This window comes from Penaeus vannamei, chromosome 24, assembly GCF_042767895.1.
Source record: "Penaeus vannamei isolate JL-2024 chromosome 24, ASM4276789v1, whole genome shotgun sequence".
Lineage (NCBI taxonomy): Eukaryota > Metazoa > Arthropoda > Malacostraca > Decapoda > Penaeidae > Penaeus > Penaeus vannamei.
In genome coordinates, this window is record NC_091572.1 from 4,353,730 (window position 1) to 4,363,729 (window position 10,000).

The 10,000-nt window shown below is 45.0% G+C and overlaps 2 protein-coding genes across 3 annotated transcripts in view; one reads left to right on the plus strand and one right to left on the minus strand.

The window, feature by feature from the left end:
- Positions 1-10,000, minus strand: part of Had1 (beta Hydroxy acid dehydrogenase 1) — an 89,545-nt gene that overhangs the window by 56,018 nt on the left and 23,527 nt on the right. The window lies entirely within an intron of this gene.
- The window catches only part of LOC138866207 (arylalkylamine N-acetyltransferase-like 2), a 41,363-nt gene that overhangs the window by 19,343 nt on the left and 12,020 nt on the right, over positions 1-10,000 (plus strand). Inside the window, exon 1 of one of the 2 annotated variants that reach the window (XM_070138249.1) lies at positions 4,124-4,206. The exons of the other annotated variant lie outside the window; for it this stretch is intronic. The gene's annotated coding sequence lies outside the window, so the exon portion shown is untranslated. Of the gene's footprint in view, positions 1-4,123; positions 4,207-10,000 lie in introns of those variants that run through there. 2 annotated transcript variants of the gene reach the window in all.

The window sequence follows — 10,000 nt, forward strand, 5'->3', positions numbered from 1 at the left end:
TCCCTACCCCATCTTTCTCTCTTCTTATCCTTTTTTTTATTATTGCTTACATCTTTTTCCACTCTTCAGATTACCTCCTATAAGCACTGTTTCCCTTTTAAGCCTTAGAGAGGAGAGAGAGAAAAGGCGGAAGGAAAAGGAGAGAGGGAGAGAGAGGATGGTAAGGTGAAAGGGAGGAAAGGAAGGAAGGAATAATGGAGGGGGAAGAAAAGAGGGGGCGTGCGGAAAGGAGGAAGAGAAGAGAGAGAGGAAGAAAGAATAAAAGATAGATAGATAGATAGATATATATATATAGAGAGAGAGAGAAACAGAAGACAGAAAAACAGCACGAGAGAGAAAGGGAGAAACAGAAGAAGAGAGAGAGAGAGAGAGAGAGAGAGAGAGAGAGAGAGAGAGAGAGAGAGAGAGAGAGAGAAAGAGAGAATGAGCGAGAGAGAGCGAAAGAAAGAGAGAGAGAATGAGCGAGAGAGAGAGACACAGATATTGCGAGAGAGAACAAAGAGAGACGAGAGAAAGAAACAGAACAGGAAAAACAGGACCCGAAAACAAAACAAAACAAAGAAAATCCCTTAAGAAAAACAACAGAGAGACTTTGTTCACTTCATCCGTCTTTCCTTCCTACACTTCCCCCTCCTCCCTCCTCCCTCCCCTGCTTGAGAACAAAAGCCCCCTCCCCCTCTCTCCTCCTCCCTTCCCCCTCTGCCCCCTTTATCATCTGTTCTCTTTTCCTTCCCTTGTGTAAACACTGCTTTCAAGACATTGACGTGGAGCGAGTAATATTTTTGCATATATATTTTCGCGAATCTTTGCGAATCTTTGAAGATTTTTTTTTTTTTTTTTTTTTTTGCGAGAGTGCAAGCGAGACGGTTAATAAAAGCTGCTGTGAATGAAGAAGGGAAGGGGTAGAAGAAGAATAAGAGTAAGAGAGGGAATAAGAGAAAGATTATAAACTCGATGAAGAAAAGGGTTGATGTTTTAGCTCTTAGTTAAGTTAAGCAAGTTTATTTACCACCCTGGCTAACTGCTCAGGCTTGGGCAATCGTGATTACAGAGTCTTAAATATATTCCCATACATTCGACAGAGTCCAGTATTTTGTGATTACAGTAATTATACATGGTAGAATGGGAATATGTCATATAGCATGCAAACGTATATTACATTTGATCTACCTTTGCCTTTGTGTTTACAATAAAAGTGTTCTGTGGTGTGTTCTATGATTATGATTGTTTTACAGAGTAAAATTAGGATATAACATGAGTATATCTTCCAATGTGTCGGATTCTATAAAATAATCACATAGTTCTTTATACCTCATGTTAGTTGGTCTGAAAGGCTGGATCACATGACACTCCGAGATATAAGTCTACATCTAGATTCATCTGCACTTCTTGCACCTTGCAGTTGCCAGTACATTCTATAACCTAAAAGTATTCTGGCAATAACCACGTCACATTGTCTGGTCTTACTTCGGTGCCACCCATAAGATGGCTTACAATCTCTATACTGATCTCTATACTGATCGTAGTGCCTTATACTACAGCTTTCAAGCCTTTGTGAACTCGTCAGATCTATCAGGTCTTCTTTCTGAGAACTTTTTAATATGTGTGCAACCCTAACAAGAGGCATCCCAAGATCTATATTTACAATATCTTTGCTACAAGCCTCTTTCGCCAAATTGTCTACATGGTCGTGCTTGCGTATACCAACATGAGATGGTATCCATATAAATTGAATGTTATAATTGCGCTCTCTTGCATAAGTTACGTTACGCTTAATGCAGTTCACAATTCCCTCATCACCATCTGTTTTGAAGGAACTTAAAGCGTTTTAAGCAGGGGAGCGCTTGGGCAAGAATTCTTGCCGATAGGCCAAGCGCTGTACCGTTCCCTGCTTAAAACGCTTTCCAAGGCAGGCAGGCCCTGTTCAGTGATGCCAGACATGTGGAAGTGTCTTTTTATAAAGTACAAATCATAACAGTCCTTGATGAGCATAGAAATGTCAAAATGACACACAAAATATACATACTTGGGTTTTAAAAGCAATATTCCCACCAACAATCTCGGAAAGAGATAACCTATGCACAAGTCGAGGGTGGAGTTTATTTCACTGGCGGTTGGTAACAGTTTGAGCGCGCAATTCAAAACAACTGACAAGCTAGCGCCGCATCAAGATGGCAGAGTAAATCTACCCAAACATCTTCACAAAGCGCAAGATTTTCTCCAATATTCATATAAAGTGCCTCTAAAACAATGACACACACCCGATTGACAGCCCTTTCATTCTGACGCGTTATCAAAACAAATGAATATCCCTGAATTAAAATATAGGCCTACCCATTCCCATATATCCGATTTTATGAGGTTAAATATAACAAATAATCGAATACAATATCAACAGAAGAATGTTGCTAGAATTTCTCAGACTTTTTCACTTGAAATATTCTTTATTTCATAGAATAGCAGATATATTCTCAATTTAGAGAGACGAGGAGTTTAACAATAAGAGGTAAATTGTTCGTCTTATAATAATTTATTATCTATAACTAAAAAACTTTTTATTCCCATAATCTCCATTATATACTTTCGTTTTCAGTTAATTTCAATTTCTTTGAATATGATTTTAAGAAAATTACAGAATCAGATACAGTGAAAAAAATATTTATATTATAAGATATTAAGCGGAGTTCCTGGCCAACGCCCGCATTCGAAGGATCGTGAGCAGTACAGTACGCGACCGACGCTGTTGCCCTGCTGACGGTACACCGCATGACTTAGCAAGCGCAAGTCTAGCCATCTACGGAGGTCGCTTGAGAAAGCAAGCAAAATGCTTGAGTTAGCAGGAAAAACGCTTGAGATTTCAGGCAAGAACTTTCCCTGCTTAAAACGCTTTTAGTGTCCGAAGAGCGCTTTGAGAATCACAAAAAACTACTCCAGAGCCACGAGACATTAAAAGCGTTTTAAGCAGGAGAGCGCTTGGGCAAGAATTCTTGCCAATAGGCCAAGTGCTGTACAGTTCCCTGCTTAAAACGCTTTCCAAGGCAGGCAGGCCCTGTTCAGTGATGCCAGACATGTGGAAGTGTCTTTTTATAAAGTACAAATCATAACAGTCCTTGATGAGCATAGAAAAGTCAAAATAACACACAAAATATTCATACTTGGGTTTAAAAAGCAATATTCCCACCAACAATCTCGGAAAGAGATAACCTATGCACAAGTCGAGGGCTGGTTGGTAACAGTTTGAGTGCGCAATTCAAAACAAATGACAAGCGAGCGCCGCATCAAGATGGCAGAGTAAATCTACCCAAACATCTTAACAAAGCGCAATATTTTCTCGTATATTCAATGACACACTCTAAAACAATGACACACACTTCCGATTGGCAGCCCTTTCATTTTGACGCCTTATCAAAAACAAATGAACATCCCTGTATTAAAATATAGGCCTACCCATTCCCATATATCCGATTTTATGAGGTTAAATATAACAAATCATGGAATACAATATCAACAAAAGAATGTTGCTAGAATTCCTGACTTTTTTCACTTGAAATATTCTTTATTTCATAGAATAGCAGATATATTCTCGATTTAGAGAGACGAGTAGTAACAGTACAGTAAGAGATAAATTGTTCGTCTTATAATGATTTATTATTTATAAGTAAAACACTTTTTATTCCCATAATCTCCATTATCTCCTTTCGTTTTCAGTTAATTTCAATTTCTTTGAATATGATTTTAAGAAAATTACAGAATCAGATACCGTGAAAAAATTATTTATCTGATAAGATATTAAGCGGAGTTCCTGGCTAACGCCCGCATTCAAAGGATCGTGACCAGTACGGTACGCGACTAACGCTGTTGCAATGGTGATGGTACACAGCTTGACTTAGCAAGCGCGTCTAGCCATCTATGGAGGTCGCTTGAGAAATGCTTGAGTTAGCAAGAAAAACGCTTGAGATTTCAGGCAAGAACTTTCCCTGCTTAAAACGCCTTAAGTATTCTGTTGCAAGGAGTATACCTGCCAACTCCATTTGAGTAGTGCTGGCCCAATTTTGTACTCATATGAACTTGATGTTGCAATAATCCATTTTTGTATACAATGCAAGCACAACCAGTTTTGTATCCAGACTGTACGGATCCGTCAGTGTTCCTTTACCGTCGCCAAAGCAACTTGTTTCAACACGCTGTTTTCTTTGCGGTAGACATGTAAAGTGCACAATCAGTGATGAGTTTTTCCATGGGGGAATAGATCGACCTTTTGGTATCTTACTTATGGGGACGTTAAGCTTGGTAATGTTCATGTAGATTTTGCGTACCAAAGAACGCTCGTGCGTCTGATTAGCCTCGTCTGCTTGCGTGATTTTAGGTTGCAGCTGTTTTTGGAAATATGTGAGATACAAGGGTTCCCTCACGGCTTTGACCCCAGAGTGCAAATATATATTATTCTATCAAAAATGGATGGTAAGTTTAGTTCTGATCTCCTCATGTTCACTATCCTTGCTGTTCTCGGGGCGCCGAGGATAATCCTCATAGCTTCGTTTTGTGCAGTGCATGGCAGTCTACAACTGACCTTATAAAGGGCAAGTAAAACAATCTAGTGAGCTTAACATTGATGCCGCGTCCCTTTCCGACAAGGACTTTCAGCAATTTCAATCTCTCCCAGAGTCTCTTCTTCAGAGAAGTGATCAGGTCTGCATCATTTACGTTCACCCCGAGATATTTATACTTATAACACATGTCATTCTCCTGGTTTCCTATGTGAAACGTGGGTAGGGGTATTATACCCGGGTTGAGAGCCATTGTTTTTTTTTCAGCAGAGATAACTAATCCACACTCATGTGCCCTTGTTGTGAGTTCGTCGAGAATTCTTTGTATTCTTTCAAATGATGATGCTCTGACACATATGTCATCAGCATAGCATATAAAAGATTCCCCATCCCCAAGCGGAATATATGTCATTAACTTGTGCATAAGGACATTGAACAGCATAGGGCTGAGAACTCCTCCCTGTGGCGTCCCAAGTTCAAAGGGCTATGAGGTGGAACTCCTCACTCCCCTGAACAAGACACTTGCAGATCTGTTAGAAAGATACATTCTAATCCAGTTCAATCATTTACCTCGTATGCCAAAGCTTGCCAATTGTTCTAGAATAACTTCTCTGTTTGCAATGTCAAAAACTGACTTAAGAAAAACAGTGTGCTTCCCTGGGTTAGAGCCTGAAAAATACTCTGCAAAGCAATGTTGTGTACTACGTCCCGGTAAGAATCCGTACAGTCTGTGAGATAATTTACCTTCTAACCTGTATCTGAGTCTGTTTAGAATTATCCTTTCTAGGACTGCATAAACATGAGGTTAGTGAAATCGGGCGGTGTTTATCAGTGTTTGGTTTCGGTATAGGGATGATTAGACTGCGCATCCAGGAGTCAGGTAGAATACCTTGTGACAAGCTCAGCCTGTACAGGTGCAAAAGGGTACCTGGGCTATAGGTAATTCCATCTTCACCTGGGGCGGAGGCCTTGCCTTTGCTTAGTGCATTGTTCAATTCCCACTCACTAATCTCAGCAGAGTCAGAAATGTCGGAATCAGAACATCCAATCTCTATAGCAAATTTCCATGCAACTTTAGACTGATTAAGGTGATGCTGAATATTTGTGGGAAGTGAGCTCAATTTGGACGCTCCAGCCCACTGACTAAGGAGCATATCTGCCTGTGCAAGAGGACTATGAAACTGTGGAGAATTAGTCGGTTTGCCTGAAAGACAATTAATTTTTTCTCCAGACCTCAGACATTGAAGTGTTATTGTTAATGCTTTGTAGAAACTGTTCAAAGTGTTCATTTCCAATTCGAGTTTTTAATTCCCGTAGATTTTTGTTAGCCCTAAGAAATTGTATGAGGCTGTCACGAGTATTGTCCTGCCTGTAGATATTAAGAAGCTCCTGAACTCGCTTTTGTTCCCTTGATAATGTGGGGTCACCGACCCACTTAGGTTGTTTCAAGGGTTGTGAGTTATTATTCTCTAAGGTTTTCTTTGGACAGACCTAGGTGCTGTAGTAATCAGTAATTAGTGCCAGGCCGTGACACCTTGCTCCCCGCATCTGACGCACCTCTTCACGATAGTGACGGCGTCTTCGGTGTCGTTGTCCTTTACTCTGTTTCTTGCAGGGCAGTCATTTGTCTAGGGAGCTTCTGCACAGACAGCACAAGCTGATTCCTTCCTGTAGTGTTTGGCTACGTGGCCGTAATTCTGGCACTTGTAGCAGGCCACCACCTCTGAGCACCATGGGCGTATAGAGCTCGGCTCTATGCACATGCCAAAGAAGTGATGTTTAGTGGGTGGCGGGCGTTCTCCGCTCCACACAATTATGATTCTATTTAATAGCTGCCCTTCTTTATAGATTCTCCTGGCTTTAAAAACACCCGGAAGGTGCATTGCGTCATCTGCAGGGGCCTCCATTGGAAACCTGGTAACCAGGTATTCCCCGGATCTCTTGGGTCTGGGCTGATACTCGTCTTTCTCTTCAAGCGAAATCCCTGCGACAGCACCATTGATCATCTGGGCTACGTAGTGTCGTTGGTCCCGTCGGACGTAGACATAACGGGAGGATCGCCATTTCCCTGTACCATGTCTAGTGGTCCATACTCTTGGAGGGAAGGGAGTCGGCTGACTTCCTTCATCCACCTTATTTTATCGACCGTGGACGTTTCCTCGGGGAAGGCCAGGCGGATGTACTTCTCTCGAGGGGCGATGGGTTCTTGGTGATTGTTCCTGGGTCGTTCATCAGTCGCGTCGCCGGATTCACGTGATGTCTTTTTATTTCTTTTCGTAATGAAGACTTGATAGCCCTCGTCGTCAACGTCAGGGTTTGCAGGTGATTTCTCGTTATTCATGTCAGAAGAATCAATCTCTTCCACAGGGTGGGGGGTTGTGGGTGGCACCGCGGTGGCCCCAAGGCCGTCACCTTCCACCTCCATGGTGGGGGCCGCGGGTGGGTGACAGACCGCCGCTAAGGTGATTTACTCTCGCGGTCGGGCGAGGGGAGGGTGCGAGCGCAGGTCAAGTGCTGTCACACACACTCCCCAGGCCTCGCCAACGGTCCCTCGCAGAGCACCTCGGTACTTAGGCACTGGACTCAGCATTCGTAATTTTCATATAACACTGATTTTCCACATGCCTTGGCTTTTATGTCCGACACAATTTGATGATGGTGCACCCACACACACCAGTCACACTCTGGGTATAGGGACGACCCAGGTCGAGGAGTTTATCCCCGTAAAATCGGCCAAAACACAGGAGGAATCCTGATGACGCCTTGCCCTGGTGTCACTAGGTTTAGAACCGAGCTCTTAGTTGCAACGAATTGTGGGCATCGGGTCCGTAGAGTTTCAAAGGAAATGCAATAGGAAGGGGAGAAATAGGAGGGAAGGAGAAGGAAGAATCGAGGGAGGGAAGGAGGGAGGGAGGTAGAGAGAAAGAAAGAGAGAGGTGGGGGAAGGAGGGAGATAGAGAGTGGGGGTAAGAGAGTGAAGGAAAGGGAGAGACAGAGACCGACAGTGTGTGTGTGTGAGAGAGAGAAAGAGAGAGAGAGAGAGAGAAACGGAAAGAGAAAGATAAAGATAAAGAAAGATCGAGTGAGAAAGTTTGAGACGAGACAGGCCAACGCCCATTGAAATAGTAGCCCGCTGCCCTGCATACCCCTCGCAAAAACACGAACCTCTACTTGACCCCCAACCTCCATTTGACCCCAACCTCTATTTGACCCCCAACCTCTACTTGACCCCCAACCTCCGTTTGACCCCCAACCTCCGTTTGACCCCCAACCTCTATTTGACCCCAACCTCTACTTGACCCCAACCTCCACTTGACCCCCAACCTCTACTTGACCCCAACCTCTGCTTGACCCCAACCTCCATTTGACCCCCAACCTCTACTTGACCCCAACCTCTACTTGACCCCCAACCTCCATTTGACCCCCAACCTCTCCTTGACCCCAACCTCCACCTGACCCCAACCTCTACTTGACCCCAGCCTCCATTTGACCCCTAACCTCTACTTGACCCCCAACCTCCATTTGACCCCAACCTCTATTTAACCCCCAACTTCTCCTTGACCCCAACCTCCATTTGACCCCCAACCTCTACTTGACCCCAACCTCTATTTGACCCCAACCTCTACTTGACCCCAACCTCCATTTGACCCCCAACCTCTACTTGACCCCAACCTCCATTTAACCCCCAACCTCCATTTGACCCCCAACCTCTACTTGACCCCAACCTCTACTTGACCCCCAACCTCTACTTGACCCCAACCTCCATTTGACCCCCAACCTCTACTTGACCCCAACCTCTACTTGACCCCCAACCTCTACTTGACCCCAACCTCCATTTGACCCCCAACCTCTATTTGACTCCAACCTCCATTTGACCCCCAACCTCTACTTGACCCCAACCTCTACTTGACCCCAACCTTCATTTGACCCCCAACCTCCATTTGGCCCCCAACCTCTACTTGACCCTAACCTCCATTTGACCCCCAACCTCTACTTGACCCCCAACCTCTACTTGACCCCAACCTTCATTTGACCCCCCAACCTCCATTTGACCCCAACCTCTGACCCCCAACCTCTACTTGACCCCCAACCTCCATTTGACCCCCAACCTTTAATTGACCCCAACCTCCATTTGACCCCCAACCTCTACTTGACCCCCAACCTCCATTTGACCCCCAACCTCTACTTGACCCCAACCTCTATTTGACCCCAACCTCCATTTGACCCCCAACCTCTATTTGACCCCCAACCTCTATTTGACCCCCAACCTCTACTTGACCCCAACCTCCATTTGACCCCCAGCCTCTACTTGACCCCAACCTTCATTTGACCCCCAACCTCTATTTGACCCCTAATCTCTACTTGACCCCCAACCTCTATTTGACCCCCAACCTCTACTTGACCTCAATCTCTCCTTGACCCCAACCTCTCCTTGACCCAAACCTCTACTTGACCCCCAACCTCCATTTGACCCCCAACCTCTACTTGACCCCAACCTCCATTTGACCCCCAAACTCTACTTGACCCCTAACCTCTACTTGACCCCTAACCTCTACTTGACCCCCAACCTCTACTTGACCCCAACCTCTACTTGACCCCTAACCTCTACTTGACCCCAACCTCCATTTTACCCCCAACCTTTATTTGTCTCCAACCTCCATTTGTCCCCCAACCTCTACTTGACCCCTAACCTCTACTTGACCCCCAACCTGTATTTGACCCCCAACCTCTACTTGACCCCCAACCTCTACTTGACCCCAACCTCTACTTGACCCCTAACCTCTACTTGACCCCTAATCTCTAATTGACCCCAACCTCTACTTGACCCCTAACCTCTACTTGACCCCAACCTCTATTTGACCCCCAACCTCTACTTGACCCCTAACCTCTACTTGACCCCCAACCTCTGCTTGACCCCTAACCTCTACTTGACCCCCAACCTCTACTTGACCCCCAACCTCTACTTGACCCCCAACCTCTACTTGACCCCAACCTCCATTTGACCCCCAACCTTTATTTGACCCCAGCCTCCATTTGACCCCCAACCTCTACTTGACCCCAACCTCTAATTGACCCCCTCTATTTGACCCCCAACCTCTCCTTGACCCCAACCTCCATTTGACCTACAACCTCTACTTGACCCCAACCTCTATTTGACCCCCAACCTCTACTTGACCCCAACCTCTACTTGACCCCAACCTCTACTTGACCCAAACCTCCATTTGACCCCCAACCTCTACTTGACCCCAACCTCTACTTGACCCAAACCTCCATTTGACCCCCAACATTCTTTTGACCCCAACCTCTACTTGACCCCAACCTCTACTTGACCCCAACCTCCATTTGACCCCAACCTCTACTTGACCCCAACCTCTACTTGACCCCCAACCTCCATTTGAGCCCCAACCTCTACTTGACCCCAACCTCCATTTGACCCCCAACCTCTACTTGAC